General features: G+C 49.7%; 1 protein-coding gene across 1 annotated transcript in view; it reads right to left on the bottom strand.

Moving 5' to 3' along the window:
• LOC144145743 (uncharacterized) overlaps window positions 1-13440 on the bottom strand; it is a 265611-nt gene that overhangs the window by 56583 nt on the left and 195588 nt on the right. The window lies entirely within an intron of this gene.

The raw sequence follows: 13440 nt of genomic DNA, 5'->3' as shown, positions 1-13440 counted from the left end.
GTAAAACCTCTTCACCGTCGGTATCTCTAAAATTCATTTGACTACTACAAATATGGCGTGACGATGACCGGAAGCTTTGAAATACGGTGTGCAGTCATAGTCACTTTTCCCCGATGCCGCTTCCAATTTATGTCGCGTAAAATCAATTGTAACATCAAGAAAGCGCATGCATAGCGAGTGTTCTATTTTATTCGAAGCATATGATGCAAGCTCTCAGTTGTTTGTTTTTTTCGTACAAAATAGACTGCTGCGGTTACGTCAACGAGAATTGAAGTTCCAGACAAAACAGAAGTGTCTACTAAACACAACGATAAAACACTGAATGGATAAATCTTACCGTGGCGCGTTATCGTATCCATACAACTTCCGCGAAAGCAGGTCGTATCCGTTTTTGCTCATTTCGCTCAACCAAAAATCGCCGAAAATTTTCTCCCGACGGGAAAGTTACAAGAACTTGAACTTGCAGTCACATCACACAACGGGGTACTAGGGTGACGCCGCGCACGTTTCACTGCCAAGAGCTTGGCACACAAACACTTTTAACACAACGGTTGCGCCCTCAACGGAGAGAGAGAAAATCAGTCCCTCGCCTCGGCCAGCTACGCAAATTGAACCGGCCGCCACACGAGCTTGCCAAACCTAGCGACACAACACATCGCCAACATCACACTGCCGACGCACGTTCCATACGAATAAAAAAAAAAAACAGGTCAAGCACAGTAAACCAGATCACGGCTTGGACGACGCTCACGACGCCTCGAAGACACGGCCCCACGAAAGAGGGATCCCCGACCGGCTACGGTATCACGGTCTGTCTTCCAGACATATCAAGACCACTGACGGGCACTGCTCTCAAAAGCTTCCGTCGATAATGCCCGATATCGCAGGTGGAAGGGGAGACGTAGACGGGCACGCGGGAACCGCCGGAGCAGACGATATGTTGCAGACGTTGTTTGGAGAAGCAGACGATGAAGCTGCGCCGTGCAACCAGCAGCAGGCGTTTGCGTCGGGAACTGCCGGAAGCAAGCGGTTCCGCCAGCGGCGACTTCCGCACCTGAGTGGCGCGCTCGCAGACACCGACTACTTCGCTGCTCCGAGAAAGCGGCCGGCGTCGTGGCGGTCTGAAGCAGTGTCGGAAGGAAAGTATATCCGTCTTGTTCGGCGTCGTCCTTGACCACTCGGGCGCGCGCCGGAGTGGGCGGGTCGAAGCAGCCCGAGTGTGCACAGCTGACTGCCCTCGCAGACGACTCTTCCAAAGGCGCACCGCGCACGCAATACCCAACTCCGATCAACCGGCAGAACGCTGTTTACGTGCTCGAGGCATATCCCCTGGTTGCACACGAGCCCAAGTTTGCGAATGCCGTGCTCTCGGTTGGTTTGAAAACAGTGCTGCGGAGGGAACTCGCCCTCTCTGAGTTACCGAAGCTGTCTCGGATACTGCGAGGTTAGAGAAGAGAGGGGGTGAAAAGAAGGGCGCGGAGAGGCCTGAGTCCACCGCGCCCTTATCTCTCTATGCGACGTTATATAGCCGCCGAGGCGGCCACAGGACAGAAAAAGTCCCCTTCCCACGGTGGCCATTGCCGCTGCTAGGCCCTCGGGGGTTGCGTTTTCTACGGGCACCGGCGCAACGGAAGCTTGGGAAAAGCGCGACGGGCGAGCCCCGGAAAAAAAACTGAATGAAGAAGGCTCCTCGCATGCAGAGGCTGTGAGAAGGGAGGCCGGTTCCTGGCAGGTGCAGGAAAAGTTCATTTATATGCGAGAGCAGAGTTCATCGCGGCGCCAGAAAATCAACTGTCTTTTGTTGCACTTTTTTCAATAAAGCAATAAACGTTGGGCGCCCTTGTTTGACAGAGAGAAGAAATCGCCGGCGATAGACTCGTTATGCCGCTAAGGTAAAAGAAAAGTAATCAGAAACACGAAACCGCTATAGTGAGAGAGCGGGTCGCCAGATTACGAACGTAAAAGAAAAGAAGAAGGGAAGCCCAAGTCGTAGAGCGCTGCACTTTGCAACCAGCAATCGAGCTAACGACTTGAGGTCGCGGAGCTCCTGATTCCCACAGTAACGGAAAGGATGGAAAACAAATATCCATGCAAATGTAGGGTTGCAGTTAGTGCTTTTTTAATGCCTTCGAAGAATTCTAGTTCTGCTGTAACGGTGCAGGCATTTCAGGTGGATGTCCTCGGTATTTCGTTGATAGACGTACTTGTGTAAATAATGAGTGGTAGAACCGATGATTTTGTGGTGTACCGCGACACCACGCATAAGGAAAATAGAAGCGCCTGGGAAGAGAGAGCGAGAGATAGATAGATAGATAGATAGATAGATAGATAGATAGATAGATAGATAGATAGATAGATAGATAGATAGATAGATAGATAGATAGATAGATAGAGAGAGAGAGAGAGAGAGAGAGAGAGAGAGAGAGAGAGAGAGAGAGAGAGAGAGAGAGAGAGAACGGGTGGACGCACACTGCGTAAGCAGGGGGGAATCCTTATCCAGACAAAGATACAGGCTGACTGGCCGGCTGCTCCTGCCGGGGTTGCATGCAGCACGCATGCAAGCCTCCGTCTCCCGCTGACCCTTCAGTTTAACGAGACCACCCGCGTGTCAAAACACGCGTTGGCACTCTATAAAACGCCGAGCACGTTCTGCTTTATGGACGCTCGCAGGCTATAGCACTGCTCCCGTTTACACGTTTCTTGCAACACCCCGATTTTTCATTTTTTGATTCACTCGGCCGCCCCGCGGTTGCGTGGTCGATGTCTTGCGATTTCGTCACGCGATTACTGCGTGCCGGCCATTTCTCTGGTTTCTCCGCTCTTTTTTTCTTCTTCTCTATCCTCGTTTGGGTCGACGAGGCCACCGCCGGTCGCCCGGGAGCCCATCGCGATTAACGCGCGCATCATCAGGTGCACTCGGCGAGCTTCGCCGGAAGCCGTACCGCTGGCACGCAAGCCTGCTTTCCCTTTCAACGGGGGCTTCCCACGTCGTAGGTCACGCCACGGCAACCTGTGCGCGACTATGATTGGTTACCTGCTGTTCGGAGTGAACTGCAGGAACAAACGTTCCTGCCCTCTGCGCAGACCTAAAAAAAAAAAAAAAAAAAAACGACGAGGAATTTAGCGCTCGGAGGGTGGTCACATCTGGTGTAATCTAACCATCTCCAGTTTTCCGGCAAGTTCACCTGGCGTTCTGGCACCGAAGCATTTTTTTGGTAAACATCACCTACACCCACATCACGAACGCAGCGGTCCCAGTAATGACCACTGGCGCTTCAGTAGTCAAGAAACGAAATTAATTCACACTAATGACGCGTACAAAGTCCCAGTTAATGTGCTCGCGTCTAGGCAGTAAATGTGCATCCACGCCGACACCTGAAAATAAATGCGTCAAGTAAGGCAACGGGCGAATTCTTTTTCGGTGTTGTTTCGGCTTCTGCGGTTTATTTCGGTACGTGAGGCGACTGGCGATTTTTTCCGTTGTTGTTTGTGTTGTGACTCTGTTATTACCTGGTGGCGTTTGGTTACTGCTGCGGGGCGTGTTTTAATGTTTGAATCAAGGGTCGTCACCACCCCTTTTCCCTCCATAGACAAAACTTGTAGTCATCGTTTGTATACTAATAACAATACGGTATTGACTCGGGTTAATCTTAAAAGATGGTCAGGTGATAGGCCAAACCGAAGACCGACTTGGTCTTTGCCCCTGATGCTACAAGCAGCGATGGCACCGTGCTATGAATAGCTTTAAAATATCCGTGATTATTAAGCTTTCCGAGCACCTAAGTGTTTCCTCTTTCCGCAAACCTGTTTATATCGAGGAATGCTGAATACGGCCTATTACACGCAACTAACTTTTTAATGTAACCGCGACTCAGCATTGATATCATATAGGAGGCGGTGTAGAGTTTCAGAGCGACGGATTTTCGAAAGGTGAACTACTTACGTACGGACCTATTTATTCTTCCCGTAAAAAAGACGATTCATTAATACAACCATTTTATTGTGTTCGGTTAACCCAAACAGGCCAACCACACCAGCGTGTAATTAGAGCTTAATTTTAGAATAACGAGCTGCGTACAGTATACGACCTCGTTATAGCGAAGTCAGTTTATTTGAAATCTCGCTTGAAGTGAAGTGTTTCCCTGCTCCCACTGCAGCGCATGGAAAGCGAATCCTCCCTGCTTTTATGAAATACCGCTTATAACGAAGTCACTGTTCTGTACCGGGGACTTTCTATAGTGTACTATACTGTATAGTGCATTGTATATTATATACTATACTATATTATACTGTAGTACAGTGTACTGTAATTTCAATATTGGCGCCACATCTCGAAAATTCGAACGAGAAATCGCTGCTGCACAGCCAAGAGCCTGGTCAGTCTGGCCCGAGCAGCCGTGGAGACGGAACGGCCTCGTTGCACACAACGCGTGTTGGGCGGCACGCACAACCGCGTGCGCCGCCTGTCACCGGGTCCCGCGAGGCTCGGCCTAAGCGTATGCGAATTCGTAGAGTGGATCGGCCCGAGTCTATGCGCACTGCTCACGCGGCTTGCTCAATACGCGTCTGCGTGGCGGCGCCCCCCGGAGACTGTTCGAGTCCACCCGAGTGGAAAGTAGGAATCGTTCAGTACACTCCGTATGCGCCCCGGTGCGGTCGCACTGTACACGCGCATAAACGCAGCGGCGACCGCGGTAGTGTGTCTTATACGCATACATTATAAGCCGTAGGACACGCGAATCCATCGGTTTCTCGCTCGCGGAGCACATATGCAGAGCAACGCCACCTACCCTGAAGGCCACCTACTTTCGTTGTCTTTCCGCCTCAGATTTAATTCCCCCTCAACTCGGAGGCAACTTCAGCTGTACACTTCAGCGACGTTTGATTGCCTTCGGTCTATCCGCTACACCGAACATTAGTCAGTACTAAGAAGCCGTGGGAAGGCTCTCTTGCATGAACGGTGAGGAAGCGGTGAGGCTGCAAACAGCGCAGCGTCTATACTACTCTTTACCGAACCCGACCCCTTTCCGAATATCAAGCTTTCAGTTTCTTTGAGTGTATGTGTGTGCGTGCGTGTGCACAATCCCCGTTGTAAACGCTTTCCGCGTGCGCCTGCGGCCGGCCCTGAGTCGTCGGAGGCGAGCGAAGAAGCGTGAATCAGACTGGAGAGATGGTTTCCGCTCAACGTCCCTCACCTGGTAGCTGCCGGCGCTGCTTATCGGCGCGCGCGAGATTAACGCCCCCGCCACGCTCGCGATGTCCTTCTCACGAACGATTAGCGTCACCGTCGTGGCAGATCCGTGAATGCGTAGGCGTAGCCAGGAGCTTTTGGTTTTGGTACAGGGCCGCGGCGCGACATGCGAGAGTAGTCGCGTTTCCGCTTCTTGCCTCCGCCTTAAGAATCTTCCGTGCCGTTTGGCGCAAATCGCACAACGGGCTGGTTTTACGTCGTCGTGCTTCACGTGATCGTTGCGTCTCTTGTGCTCTCAGTCGACTTGGAGACGCGCAAAGATATCACCCCTGGTACCAGTCGGTCACGTTTTTGGTTGTTGCACGACGCAAAAGGGAGAGTACTAAAACGCGCGCACAGGTGATTACTGTGACCATTGGTCGAGAGAGAGAGAGAGAGAGAGAGAGAGAGAGAGAGAGAGAGAGAGAGAGAGAGAGAGAGAGAGAGAGAGAGAGAGAGAGAGAGAGAGAGAGAGAGAGAGAGAGAGAGAGAGAGAGAGAGAGAGAGAGAACAAACTTTTATTTTACGCAGGACCGAAGTCCAGGTCCTAATTTGAGTGTTAAGCAGTTCATTCTAGATTCATTCAGCATTTCATTCAGCAGTTCAAGTCTAGATCAGTTGCAGTTCATTCCGGAGCTCCCCAGGGGAGTGTACTGGGCCCTCTTTTATTCTTATAAATGATCTACTAAATCGTGTCACGGTCCAGATAAGGTTGTTTGCCAACGACCATGTTGTTTATAGCAGAATCGAGACTGAACACGACCAAGTTAACCTAAACAACAATCTTCAAAAAATAAAGGATTGGTGCGAAGAATGGCAAATGACTTTGAACGCAGAAAAAAACAGTCTTTATGTCTATACCTCTAGAATACAATTACCAGATTGACAATGCTAGCCTTAAGCGTGTACAAAACTATAAGTATCTTGGGTTATGGTTTACGCCCGACCTCCGGTGGAACACTCATATTGATTATGTGTGCTCCAGGGCTATTGTATAGCCTTAGGCGTAACCTTTATAGCGCCCCATCTGGTATAAAGTGCCTAGCTTACAAAACCCTAGTCAGACCTATTATCGAATATTCTAGAATTGTCTGGGACCCTTACACACAGTAAAACTAAAAAAAATAGCAAAAATACAGTGACTTGGTGCGAGATTTATTTTAAGTAAATACCGCTGACATCATTCACCTACTGAACTTTGTAGAACAGCGGGCCTGGATAGTCTGGAAATTAGGTCGATGATTGAGCGACGGAAATTCCGTTTCCAGTTAATTCCTAATCATTTTAAACTACACTATTCAGATTTCTTCCAGGTCAACACACAAGAACACTCCAGACATCGCCATAGTATGTACATACCACCCCTAGCCCCACGTAACGACTGCTTTAAGTTCAGTTATTTCCCACGTGCTATCGAAGATTGGAATATGTTGTCGGAGTCTATAATTGGTTGTTCCTCGCTTACATCATTTGAACAGAATCTAAAACGGCTATTTTATGAATAAAAGTGACAAATGCCTTTCGTTGTGCGTGTGTGTGTGTGCTTTTTGTTGGTCGCATGAGACTGCAATACTTGTTTTTAAAGTTCAAATCTTCAGCGTGGTGCAAAAGTGCCGCCTCAAATGCGCGTATGTATTGCATGGCACGTGTGTTCCATTTTCGTGTTATGTATAACTTCGAGCTGCTGCTTACAATAATACCGAGAAATTATCTCAAGACCTGTACTGTACTTTTTTTTTCGCAAATAATTGTTTTGTACTTCCACTCTGCAACGGCCACTTCTGTGCTAACAGTATTAATAAATGAAATAAAATGAATGAATTCACCGGGTCTACGTAGTACTGCAGGATTCCCGTGCGGATGCGGTGCACGTGTTTCCAGAGAGCCTTCTGGGCAGCCTGGATGTTTACTGTCGAAGGAGGAGACAGCCAGAGCTCCCAGGAGGTGATGGAGGCGAGAAATGGGGCAAGAGATGGCGGGGTGCAGTCCCGATAAGACAGCCCTTCGTAATTTCGACCGTTGGTCGAGTTATCAGTTTCGACCGTTGGCCGAGTTATCGAGGCAATATTGCCTCGACCCTGCCATTTGAATAAACGTGTTTTCGAGCACAAAAACCGTCATTATGTACGAAGCCACCTGCCATAAACGTGTAGTAGCGCCTGGTTCGCGATAACGAGTTCAGAGGTGGCTTCTTTGTGTTCTGCGGACGCAGTGTGGCGTAATGTCAACTCATTCTAGCGTACGCCCGCTAATTCGAACTCCGCTTAATTCAAACAATTTTACGGTTCACTTAGAGTTCGAATTAACGAGCTTTTACTATACCGGCAAAGCAGAATACCGCATCGAGTCTCCAGGTCAACGACTTCAGCTAGTCACCAAGGACAAGTAGTCATTAGAGTTTCACGCAAACAATACCGGCATTTCGGGTGGCGGTAGTTTTTTCAAGGAGCGTCACTGCGGGCTCACGACTAAGCGCTCATTGTGTGTCGTTAATTGGTGGCGAGTGCAGCATCATCATAAATTGGTATAAGCGGGCAACCCATTCCCGCGTTCCACGCTCGGCCCCAAACAGAGTTGCAAAACGAACAGAGTAGGGCCCGCTTTGAAGGCGCCTCTTCAGAGTCCGGTGAAGGCCAGAGGCAGCGGAAAACGATAATGTGAGGATTAGACGGCTACGCCGTTAATGCCGTAATGTGGATACACAACGCGCGCCGTTGTACTTGCCATCCCGCCATGATACTTGCTCGGGCGCTGTCCGTCTTTTCATCTGAACGTACGAGCCTCGGTGTTGGCCAATACATGAATGGCGTGTCACCATTGTGCTCTAGCGCTGCTAAGGTCTAACGCAGGTACAGATTGCAGATTAGCGCGGGTACTTTGAACGCCAACAAGTGGAGGCAAACGACCGTTTCTTTTTTCTCGTTAGAATGGAGGTAACAACCAAGCGGCTAAACTTGCAAGTCAAAGATGTGGCCTATGCAACGGGGCGCCCCAAGTGTCAAGAAGCTCCAAAAGGTTTCCAAGGTCGAAGTAATAGGTGTCACCATGCTTGGATTACCGGAACTAGTTGCTGTTTCTGTGCGTATTCTTTTTTATTTTCGCGTTTCTGAGTTTGTTTTTGCGTGAATGCATTATTTATTAAAGCGTGCATTGTTTTCAGCCGAATACTGGGTTGTTTAACGACAGAAATATCGGAACGCATTGAAATGGCATTGGCAACTGCCACGCCGGTCGTTGGGTGGTCTGCCTACATAATATTTACGTAGGAAGCCAATAATATAAGGAATAGGCTTAGCTTACGCGCAATCGGTTAGGTGTGAGGTATGTGCCACTCCTCGTAAACGCGTACACTTTGGACAGATGACTTTTGCAACTCACGGACACCGGGACCGTACTTTGTTTTGTTTTCCTCGCAGAAACGTCAACGCCATTGCCCGGCGACATTCGCTCCAAATATAGCTCGCTGTCGGCCGCCCGTAATAGGCAACACTAATTGGGTCAAAAGCGGGTATGAGGGACGCAGGGTCAGGCCTTTGTGTGGAACGCGTTCAATAACGATCACATCGATTACGGGCGTTACCCGAAGTTGGAAGCCGTACGTGGCATGAACAATTACATAACGGTGCTGCGCACAACGCCGCATAACGACACATTCACGGGCGTCATGTAGATCACCTTGTACATAGCAATGTAACTCGTACACTTGACCTTTCTTTATTGCTCCATTTCTTTTTCTCCTCCCTGAGCTTTGTTCCAGATTACCCGGCGGGCTGGTACTTGCTGTGTAAGGCAGCTCATGGCTAACAGCATCCATGGGTGTACGCAGCTAATTATAGGAATTCCGGGGGGCTATCGATCACCGCCTGGGGGGAGTGTTGACGTCTGCCAACATGTGAATAACGTTGAATCCCCCGCCCGCCCAAGCAGTTCGAACGATCTGATAGATTGGGCGGTGGCTAGTTGGGCAGCGGCTGACTGCTAATGCGCTGCTGTCAACTAATCTATAGTGTTCGCAATTCGGACATAGCAGGCCCTTGGTACCCTTAAAGGGACCCTGCTACACTATCGACAAACGCTTCCACTCTTTCCTTCGCGTCTGAAACCACTGCGAAAGCTATAGTATCGCCAGCACGGAGCGGCACTGCGTGATTTGCTCGTCGCACCAGATACGCCTTCCGTTTCTGCTTTGTTTTTGTGGCTTTTTTTTAGTTGCTATAGGAAAGCGTTCATTGCTGCAACTGAAGGAAAACCAGCCAACAGCCGCTACATGGCCTCAGTGACGTCATTCGAGCCGTCGAAGAACGTCAAGACCGGGAAAGAGAGCAAAATCTTTTGAGCGAGTTTCCAAGTTATCTGATGAGCATAGATCAGTAATTTTTGGCTGAGGTACTTTGCGACCCCCCAGCCTAAGTACTGGGTGGATTAGTTGACTACGTTCTGCAAGCATTTAGGATTTCAAAAAAAAAGTTGGAAAAAGTGTTGCCGGATCCTTTAAAGGCACAAAAAAGCTCCGTTGTATGAATTTATTTATTTGCGTAAAAACGGGAACATCCTGACAGTAAGGTGCACCATATAGGAGAGCTTGTGGGGATCCTAGTGCCCGAGCCATTGCGCGATCGCTAGGTTTGTGCCGTTGCGCGGCGCTTTTCCCCTCTTTCCCCGAAATGCCGGCTCGTCTCGGCACCACCGTGTACAGCCGAGCCGTCTTCTCAAACTCCTGCCTGAGGTGAAGGCTACAACGACCGTTGCGGCGATAAAACACTGTCACGCAGCGGGCGCTCCGCCCCGGTAGTGGAGCTAACCTCACCTCATTGGCCCGTTTGAACGATTCCCGAACCCCACTCTCGTCGGGACGCGAACGCGCGCCCTGCGCGGGGGTTCGTTCGGGGGAGACGCTTCCAGGACGCCGAAGGCGTTGGCCGAAGGTATGTGACGCTTTCTTTACCAGCTGGCTGCAACTCTGTTGCGCCGGTGAAAGCCCACCAGCCCTTCCGGCCCGTGCCTAAGGCTGCTCCTGTTTCCCCTACGCTTGCATATAGTAAGGCCGTACCTACCACTCGACGATCACGCCGTGCGGTACGCGCCTGTTAGCGAATGGGCCCTGTCTCCCTCGCTGCTGCGAGCCCATCTGGCCAGCACGACGATGCACGCGCGCACAACGTGCGCGCACCCCGGAATTTGCCCTGACCGAAGAGCCTACTGGCTTTGCGCCGACGACGCGCAAACTTGCGCGTGGCACCCCATCGCCTCTTTCACCTCAAGGGAAGTGCGTACTTGTACTGTAAATTATGTAACCGGGACGTTAATGTAAAATAAACGTCTTCCCTCCGTACCCTGGGCATATTCCTTTGTCGCCCCTTTCTCCACCTGCACAACAGATGCGGTGTTGATTTGGCGCGACGGCGTTTCAGTATCGTGACCGTGCTCAGCTAGCTCGAACCCACGGTGGTTCCTCGCAGTGTGCATGTGTGCATGCCTTGTGCAATGCTAGGGTTATGCATACTGTGAGCTAGAGAGGCCACAAGCTCAATATAAGGATAAGTCAGAAAGAGAGTGTGAGAGAGAAGAGCTCTTCATTGAAGACCGGATGAGTCAGCAGTGTTACCGACAAAGCTTTCTACACGATATGGGGATGACTATATTGATATCGTGAGATGGGGTGACTGCAAGACGGGGTGATTGCAAGAGTAATAGTGAACCTAAAATGCGCTTAGATCTCGTTAGTGGTGCGGCATTCCTTCCGCCCACCAAAATACAGACTCTGCTACACCAATATCAGCTTCTCTTGGGACACTCAACTCGCGGACCCATGGTAAAGGGGGCATATATTTGACGCATGGGGTGCCACTCGGGTGCAGCGATTGCCGGAATACCATGCAAGGCTAGCACCACCTGACCAAACTACACCACCACCTATATATCGAGTCAAAAACATAGCTAGTAGCAGTAGCAACTCTTATTCAACGCGTTAGCGCTCCAGGTCTAACACAGTTCTTGTTCGTATCCAAAGGAAACAAATCTGAACAACGGCAACTGTACGCTTCACCACGAATGTAGCACATATTTTGAGACAGGCTGGAAACATTGCGGCAACATGCCAAAACTAAATCAAAAATTTAAATTTATATTTTCCGCGCCAAGGCTACACCTGGACTACGATTGCCTCCGTGATGAAGGGCAGGGATTAATTTAGACCAGCTGGATATTTTCAACGTGCTACGAAGCCCTATACACACGGGAGTAGGGGTGGCTGCATCAGAAACTCGCTAAAACCCTCGAAAATGTGCTGAAGTTGGGGTACACCAACCCAGGTGATTCTGCATATATATACAGTAATACCTCGTTAACTCAAAGTAGTAAAAACCGGGAAATATTTCGAAATAAGCCGATTTTCGAGATTTCATGAACAACCACGATATATCGAGTTCTTGGCAAAAAAGGCGCTACTACTTACCAGCTCTTCAGCAGCTGCTTCCAATCTTGCTTTTAACAAAGGTTTAAAAGAGAAGGAAAAAAACCTACTGAGACGTTCACCGGTTGGGACCCGGCGCGCTCTCCAGTGGGTTTTTCCCCGCACGACACACCTCTACCTTCTAGTACACTGTGCCTCTGCGCATGTCTCTACCGTCACATGACGTACCACACGTTTGCTAGACGAAGTTGATATGCCTTATAGGTTCAGACTTCACGTCCGGGGAAAGCATCGGCTTTGTGGCAGGCGCGGCTAAACGAGAAAAAAATCGAGGGACATAGGCGCGGCAGCATCGCGCGAATCTTGTTAAACAATCCGAAGCGGCGAAATTTTCGTTCGACCCTCAGTCAAGATTTCCATATATCCGCAATATGGCCCAAACATACTTCGAAATAAAGGGCAACAAATACATGTGACGTATAGGAAATGGTTCGGTGCCGAGGGAAATTTCCACTTCGCCGATTTTTTTAGATATGCGAGTTCGAGTTAACGAGGTATTACTTACATTGAGAGACCGGGAGCAAAAGGACGTGGCAAACCGTTCATTGGAGGGGCGACAGCACGACCTTGATGCGAGACTAGCCAAAATGACGACGACGACGACGACGATTACGATGATGATGATGATGATGATGATGATGATGATCGAGTCCGCCCGTGGGACGCACTGATGACAGTGGGTGGTGCGTGAATGTAAACGACGCCGGTACTGGCAGTCTTCCTCGTTAGCGCAGGTTATGGTGAGATCGGCCAGTGGTATGATACGTAGAGATCAGCGAGTGATTGGAACTGACATTAAAATAGTGCTTACAATATATGAAGGTACAGTATATGAAGTTGCAAGCAAGCTAACTTCCCACACACAGAAAAAAACGCACACGGAAGCGGAAGGCGGAAAACTGAGCCAAGCGGAAAAATTAAGAGGCCATTAAAGTGTATAGTCAAGGAGAAAGTCTGGTGTCTAACAATTGGGGCAAATATTATCCAGAAAATTTCCCCAACTAAATTGCGCCAACTTCGCCGCTCAGGGGTATTAATTCATGCTCCCGAAAAGGTCATCTGTACCTGATCAGAACCACATTCGCATACCAATTGTGTCGCTCCTTAGTGAAGTCGTGCTCAGTCGGAAGGTATAGCGTTTAACCGAGACGAGATAGTGTCTGAATCTGTATCGCTCGCACATCTATTCCCTTCGAGTCAGCGAAATAAAAAGAAATAGACAGAGAAATGGAGAAACAACCAACGAGTGGACAAGGTTCGCCTCAAGGCTGCGTGACACACACACAGCGCTCCATGGGCCGTGCGCCTCCGCCCGTGTATAACGCGGCGGCGCACTGCAAAGCCGGCTGGCTGGCAGGCCGGCAGTAGGCTGTAGCCGTCGTGCAGCTCATTGTTTTACTGCTCGCTTTCTTTTTTTCCCAGTGACCTTGTTAGTCGTAGAATAAAGGCGGGCAGAGCCGGGGGCCGCCGGCAGAAACAGACGGAACCAGTTAGGCCATGCGCTTGTGGAGTTAAATGACCTTCCGGGTTTGTCCCGAACAGCACATGCTTGTGTTATTCTTTGGTTTTGCTTTCATTGAGTGCCGCTTTGACACAGTGAGCGAGTAAGCGAGACCGAGAACCGTCAGCAATATTTACGTTCACTTCACACGCGATCCTTTGGACTTGTCCCTTTCCCATCCTCCTTTTTGAATTGGCGGGGATTGTGGGCGATGCCGAATACATCTGGACTTAGGCT

The sequence above is a fragment of the Haemaphysalis longicornis genome, unplaced genomic scaffold (assembly GCF_048455015.1).
Source record: "Haemaphysalis longicornis isolate Haplotype H1 unplaced genomic scaffold, Haemaphysalis longicornis Haplotype H1 scaffold_7, whole genome shotgun sequence".
Classification (NCBI taxonomy): Eukaryota; Metazoa; Arthropoda; class Arachnida; order Ixodida; family Ixodidae; genus Haemaphysalis; species Haemaphysalis longicornis.
Note: the sequence above shows the minus strand (reverse complement) of the source record. Positions and strands in the feature narration are given on the sequence as shown.